This window comes from Tubulanus polymorphus, chromosome 2 (genome assembly GCF_964204645.1).
Source record: "Tubulanus polymorphus chromosome 2, tnTubPoly1.2, whole genome shotgun sequence".
Lineage (NCBI taxonomy): Eukaryota > Metazoa > Nemertea > Palaeonemertea > Tubulaniformes > Tubulanidae > Tubulanus > Tubulanus polymorphus.
In genome coordinates, this window is record NC_134026.1 from 7159496 (window position 1) to 7166864 (window position 7369).

The 7369-nt window shown below is 37.6% G+C and overlaps 3 non-coding genes across 3 annotated transcripts; 2 read left to right on the top strand and 1 right to left on the bottom strand.

Annotated features, from left to right (window-relative positions):
- The first annotated feature begins 1069 nt into the window (after positions 1–1069).
- Positions 1070–1141, top strand: Trnae-uuc (transfer RNA glutamic acid (anticodon UUC)). The gene has a single exon. It is a non-coding gene; the product is annotated as a tRNA-Glu (tRNA).
- Positions 1142–3301: 2160 nt separating this feature from the next.
- On the top strand, positions 3302–3373 carry Trnae-uuc (transfer RNA glutamic acid (anticodon UUC)). Its single transcript has one exon. It is a non-coding gene; the product is annotated as a tRNA-Glu (tRNA).
- A 2353-nt stretch (positions 3374–5726) lies between these two features.
- Positions 5727–5798, bottom strand: Trnae-cuc (transfer RNA glutamic acid (anticodon CUC)). The gene has a single exon. It is a non-coding gene; the product is annotated as a tRNA-Glu (tRNA).
- Positions 5799–7369: the final 1571 nt, after the last annotated feature.

Genomic DNA, 7369 nt, shown 5'->3' on the forward strand with positions numbered 1-7369 from the left:
AACGGCATAAGCTAATCCCGGATTTACGGCACTAGCATCGTGTTAATCCAGGTTATATTAGTTACGAGATGAAAGGCAATTGCTTGGCATCTCTCTGATCTGATATCATGGATGACGTCAATTATGATGGTTTGCAGTTTACGCATTTAATGCCCATCTACCTTAAGGACACCCGCTGTTTAACGGTTCTGAACTTGCGGCTGAAAAAAACGAAAATTATATCACTTAAAATAAGGGTCTTACTTTGAAGATTTTGTTTCACTTATACTAATAATTCAAGGACAACACGTTTAGCCTTTAGTTAACTGAGTTGAGACTCAGGGAAGTCAGTTAGGATCATTTGAGCACTAGGGAAATTGAAGGTTACCATGTATATCTTAATGGTTAAATTGACTTGACTTAACAATTTGACCTCTCGTTATTATCAGACTTGGCATCATGTTTCCACGGATCGAAAAATCGTTCTTCAATTCTTCTTTTAACGTTTCAATCTTTGGCTGAATTTATTGTGGGATTTCTCTCGTATTGACTGGATTGAGTACGGAGAATCCTACGTTATGTAACGTAGACTTTTATGAACAAAAAGACACAGAAAGCGATGCAAGCTTGAGCATAAGTTGCAGCTACGAGCAATCGTTGAGATGATTACTCGTACGTTGCGGGTAGAGAGAGGACCGTTCCCAGTTTACAGAAAACGTCTTACGCAAAAAGTAAAAACATCTTCAGAAAAAAAATTCCGGACCAGAATAATGATGGCAGAATAAAGATGTCCTGTTGTCAGGCCAGTCTCGATCGAGCTGCGTAGAAAATTGGGTAAACATGCTTCGACGGTGGATCCAGTCAGTTAATGGTAACTAGGTTTATTACGCTTTTGGGAAACGCTGTGGACCTGTAGTAGTTACTATCGGGTGTAGGAACAGTAGAGGCGAGGGCAGATAGATCGTTCACTGAAGAATGGGCTCGCATTAGACTAATGGCTCTAGATTTAAAAATCGTTAATAAATCACCGATACGATCATTGAATAGACAATTGCTAATGAAGACGACATATACCCTTGGTATTGGCTTCTCCCATATGGTCTAGTGGTTAGGATTCCTGGCTTTCACCCAGGCGGCCCGGGTTCGATTCCCGGTGTGGGAATAAGCATTTTTTAGATAGCTGATAGCTGATTTTTATAGATAGTTGATTTTTTATAGAAAAATCGATAAAAGCACTGGTTATATTATGTAAATTTGTCTCAAATGAATTTTTTAAGAGGAACGTAGACAAAAAATCAGCGGCTTGCAGCTTTCAAAAAGTTTATCATTAACTATCTTTTTTTAATTTCACTTAGCTTTGAAGGTCGTTTTTTAAACCTTGAACTTGGAAATGGCCATGGCAGCTTCTCGGAATAAAAAACAATCCATTACATTTTCAACATCATAGGAAAATCCGAACACAATGAATATATTCAATGATATTCACTGTTCCGCATCAAGGCGTTATGTTGCTGATTTCTTTCATTTTGATTTCGCGAAAAATTTACAAATTAAATTCTTGATGCCGGTTTTTCGTGCATTATTCTGACTTCTGTCTTCAAAGATAAATCGGATCTTTTAATTTGTCTAATCGAACGAATTTCTTCCTCGGTTTCGATAACAGCAATATTAACCCGACGTTGCTATTTTGATGTATTTTCGTAAACGACCTTAAAAGATCGCGAATCGGAAATCTTTTTCGTCGAATTCCGACGAGTTCTGAGGGGAAAATTTCTTGTATAACTTCAAGAAGCCAACTCACGCAAAATGTAGATAATTAGACCGCGTAAGCCGCTTTGAAACATAGAATCCGATTTGTATACAGGGCTGAATATAGTAGAATTTACTTCATAAATCATGTACGATGAGACTGATAAGACTGATATGTGGCGAGCTCGGATCCGCGCGGTCATTTCCGCAGGACTTATCAACGGTACGATAGGGTGACAAGTTGAATGAAGTAAATAGTAAAACTATCAAGCGTATTAAACTTATCATGACGCGTTCGTTTAAACAGTTTATAAGGCAGCAGCGCTATCGTCATACTTAAACGTCAGTTTTGTCAGTCGCTGATCTATATCCATCAAAAGCTTTTCAACAGTACATCCATCTTAAAAAGGCTTATCGTTGAAAGTGGTTTTCGATCTTCTTACCTCCAGGCACAAACAAATATTACACGTGAAAATTGATAATGTGAATAGAATTTAGACGATATTTTTATCAAATACGTTTCATTCTCGAAATTCAGCCATGTTTATAAGAAAATTATCTGAAATTCGTTTTATCGAACATAGTTCTATATGGTTCGCTATCTGTTCATGTATCGGCACCTCATCGGTGAAATTGTTGCCAAATCAAATCCGAAACCGACGGCGGAGTCTTTTAAAAGTGACTACAGATCTGATCTGAAGACATTTCTATAGATTCAAACCGTTTTATCCAAACAAGATTTCGTTTTTAATCTGCGGGCTTTAATCACTCCGCGCATCTGAGCCAGTGTGAAGGATGCAAATGATTTCAGAATTCTTAAGATATAATTCATTTTTCTATTTCCATACGTAGTGGTTTTTTGCAGACATCGGTTTCGTCCAGTTGAAAATACCAGGACAGGACCCATTTCCTCAGTTCAATTGGTTTATATTTGACTCTGATTCAAAACTTTGAAAATGAATTAATTCCAAACTTTACCAGTAACAGAGGAAGCAGATCCAGCGGACTGTTTTTGAGCGACGTGCTCGTATCGTACAGAAGTATAAAACTGAACATCGCTTACTGAAATTGCGACACATATTATACACAAATCACCTGTCATCAATAGGCGAGTTTCAGACGCTACCGGAGGAATTTCATCAATTTCGTGCTGATTGAAACCTTGCCGTCGAGGTTATGAATTTCAATTCGATTTATTTTTAGGCGACACGTTCATCAGAGACACGTCAGTAACATTTAACCTTCGTCATATTCATCTACATCCACCTACAGGCATGATGAGATTATATCATCGGTGGTGTGCGTTCATATCGTGAAGTTCATTTACTCTTGTTTAAACAGTATCTAATTAGTTATGTAGAGGTTACTCACCCCGTTACACTAACTGTTCGCATGCGTCATACTGGGCAACTTTTCAGCTAGCCAAATGGCCAATATGACGCGATATGACGTGACCATGTGAGCACCTCTACAGGTTTAGTCAGGTCCCAACATAAAATTCGACTTCTAGACGCTTAAGTTAATTTCACGGAAAGTCTAGTAAAAAGATGTTTAACCTACTACGTATGCATATTCCCATTTGGTCTAGTGGTTAGGATTCCTGGCTTTCACCCAGGCGGCCCGGGTTCGATTCCCGGAGTGGGAACTCATTTCTTTTCTACATGACGTAGAAAATACTTCACTAATCTATCATCAGAGAAAGATGAATGTGTCGTCGTCTAATTCGTTTTGAAACTGATGACTTTCCTCACAGACCATCACGAAATAAACTCATTATATTAACCCGAAACGTTACAACATATCTATCTATAGCTGAGAGTGACAGCTGGAATATATCAATTAGGAAAAAAATCAGTTTCGAGATAACATCTTTATTAGGAAGTACCCGAGAAAAAAATCAATCATATTTAAATATGAAAATCGATAATTTCATTCATATCATATAGATTTACGACACCTGTGCAACGGTTTTAAACAAATAGATGTACATGTTCCCCTAGGGGTAATTTGATAAGTTTTCATATATTCTACATCACGTTGGACACGTGTCACTCGCACTAATGATCACTCAGAAAGATTAATACAAATATCACAGATAATATATATATATATATATATATATATATATATATATATACATTACATATACATTATATACATATACATTGACGAAATAATTAGAGCCGGTGATAAACAACTGGACGATAAACCGTGTCACGAATAACTGAATACGCGATTTAGTGATCACCAATTGGAATCAGGCGGCTGAATCCGAGCTTCACGAATCATGACCGGAATAAACAATTCAATAGCCAGAACTACACAGACAAACGTCGGCCTTCGGTCGACACGGATAACGCTGGGAGAAGGCCGGTTCGCTGATGATCAGAGACGAGACAAGCATGACTTAACATCCCATCCCCCCTTAAAAATCACGAGTTAATCATGTGTAAATCTGCATGTATCGCATGTAATCCTCAACCTCGGCGGAAAAAAGCCAGAAAAGTTGCGTTTGATTCGATAACGCAAAGACCGCGCTTAAGTTAAGAAAAATGAGGCCGAAAAACGGCAGAAAAGGAGAGAAACTTCTACGTATATAAACAGGCAAATAAACGCGCAAAAATAGACCGGTTTAGAGAAAATGCTGAAAAAACCTGCGAAAAAAACTTCTACGAAACTTCTCAGCAAAAAATTGTCTAGATGCGCAAAATTAGTGATATTACCTTTACAAAAATTGGACTTGAATCGGAATTTCCCGATTTCACGAAAACGTTTGATAGAGTTTATCACAAATTTCGATGATTTTTTGGAAGAACATGACAGTAGACAAGACTAGTAGATTGAACCCAGTTCTACAGTGTCTCGGTTGATATTTGATTTCGTTGTCTATAGATTCAAACTTACAACCAACCATTCTGATCATTATTTTGATCTTAAAATAGAGATTGACCCTGTAATCTATTTGATTGATAGATTCCGTTTATTTTTTCATTGATTTGGTGTCTTTTACAAATCCACCACACGCGGCAGGAGCCAAGCAGGGGGTTTGATTTTGAAATCGGAAATCGAAGTACAGATATATGGTTGTGTGATCGGCGGTTATTGGTGATGATTTTAACTTAATTCTTACCGTAGCTAACCGATAACGGTGGAACGGAATCCAGATTCTGGCTTGTTTTTCATCAACTCCGATTGCATCGTCAACTAGTTAACAGCCCTGAAGGCAATTTACACTGATTTAATGCCGAACTCAACTCTATCACACAATTTATATTTTTTTTCAACTCGGAGAAAAATAAAGTATCATAACAACCTTTTTAAAGATCTCTTAACTCGAGTAAATGTTTTATTAAGTTGTGAACATAGATTTCTCGTGATGACTATTAGGATATTATACGGGAGGTAAACGATGAAGGTTAAAGAAACATTTCCTACTCGTTTTTTCTTCTGAGCGTGTGGGTTTTTTCTATATCATCGTTACCGCACGGTTTCATCAAGATTGAACACGGCGTGCACCTTCTCCGTAACTATCAGTAATTATTAATATAAACCGGTTCACTGCAATCTCTACACTCATTCTTAATCGCTCCATTTACCGTGTCTAATGAGGCCTCAATTTACCATCAGTTGCATCAAAGATTTCAGAAAAAATCCACTAGGAAATTATTTAGAACCAGAATGTTCAAATTGAGTGGTTTTAGATACTGATCAGCGGCTCAGTGATTCACTAGCTCAGCGGCTCAGCAGCTCAGTAGTGGGCGCTCGCTCCATTAACTGTCTAATGATGCCTCGTCTTTCTGGTGGCCGATTTTACTTCAAAGATTTTTTAAACTTTAGGATGAAAGTCTATCCCATTTTGTGACAGATATCGAAATTCTGATCATTCTTGGAAAAAAGTATGTCATATCTGGGTCGGTGTGACTTAAAATAAAAATTGTTTGAGTAAATCTAAATAGGGACAAAGCAACGGCTTATGTGAACGTCTCATAAAAGCTATATTCCCGCACCGGGAATCGAACCCGGGGCGCCTGGGTGAGAGCCAGAAATCCTAACCACTAGACCATACGGGATTAGACGGCAATACGAAAAGTTTACGATTTATATTTAGACACATCGGGCGTGCTGACGTGTACATTTGATTGTCAAAATACTGTCAACTGTGATGTATCAAAAAACGATCGTAAGATAACTGATTCCGCTCCGTTGTATGAGTTAAGATTTGAGTTATCTCATTGAACATTAACTCAGTTAGACAGTTAACTCAATGCATAACTGTCGAACAGTGGGTCCTGAGTTCAGAGTTAACTCTAACCATAGAATTCAAATCAAACCAATTGATTTGAGTTCGATGGTCTTATTCACAACTGTGGAACTAGGCCCTGATGAGTTCAGAGTTAGCTCTAACTCAAAACACTGTGGAATCCTGAGTTCACTCGCGCGGTTTGAATGTTGCTAAAACTTTCAAAATCCATCCAGGGACAGATGAAATGTGATAAAACACGCATCACAGATAGTTTTTAAAAAAGAGAACAAATAATGACCCACCAATACACGACAAAAGTACCCTAACAAAATGGCTGCTAGCAACTGTAAAAAGGTTTATCAACTCTGGGTCCTGCATTGTCCTTATAACCAGGTATATATACATGTATGTATAGAAAGCGCCAACAGATTTGAAAAATCCAGGCACGTTTCCGATCCGTTCGTTAAACGCGTCCTACGATTTTTCAAATTGATCACGCTGTGATTTCGGAGTTTAACACACTTTTATCACCAGACAGTGTTAATAGGTTCTAATAGCTCTACTACATGCCGCAACATCTACAGAACTCGTTAAAATCCTCGTTCATCTTACCCACAGCGAGCCGCGCGTATATATAATGCGTTAAGAACATTCCACGATATTTTAATCAGTTTACGAAATCAATTAATTGCACCGAATCTAAATAATCAATCAATTATCAAGGTCCCCGTGACCTAGTTCCACTGCAGTTCTCTGTTGAGATTTAGTTCTAGACATAAAATATGGAAAATAAACTAATTTTTAACTCAAGAATCGGACTTCTCTAACAACTGATTTCAAAATCTCGCTCACTGCGCTTCGCCCCCGACAGGTGTAGTGGGTTTTTAACACACACTCATAAATAAGAGATTAACAATTTCAATTTCAATATGTCAGTCATCTACCAGGCCCCAGTTTCACGAGAAAGTTCATCTCAAATTTTTGGTTTAGTTGCTGAGTTGGGTTATTCATGTTTTCAACGAGGACAACATTTCAAACTTAAAACTTAAAGCTTAAATAAATCTGGATCCTTATAGTTAACATAACCAACTTCCAAGCAACTGCTCATGTGGTTTGACAAAAAATAAACCATAAAATAATTTGTAAATGTACGTAGAACTAATAAGTAGGAAAATGCTAACCTTACCTGTTGGAGTTAGAGATCCTGTGGCTTGTATAACCTTGAAAATTGTGTTGAAAATCTTTTGATTAGTCAGTCTGAGTTGTAATGATAAAAAGCTGCGTTTTGGAATTTCGATGTCATTTTCGCTGTCACAAGAGGCAGAAAACAAAAAGTTTTCATCTGAACAAACTATTCTGCAGTAACCATGGAGGGTGTGAACTCCCTTCAAGCCTTCT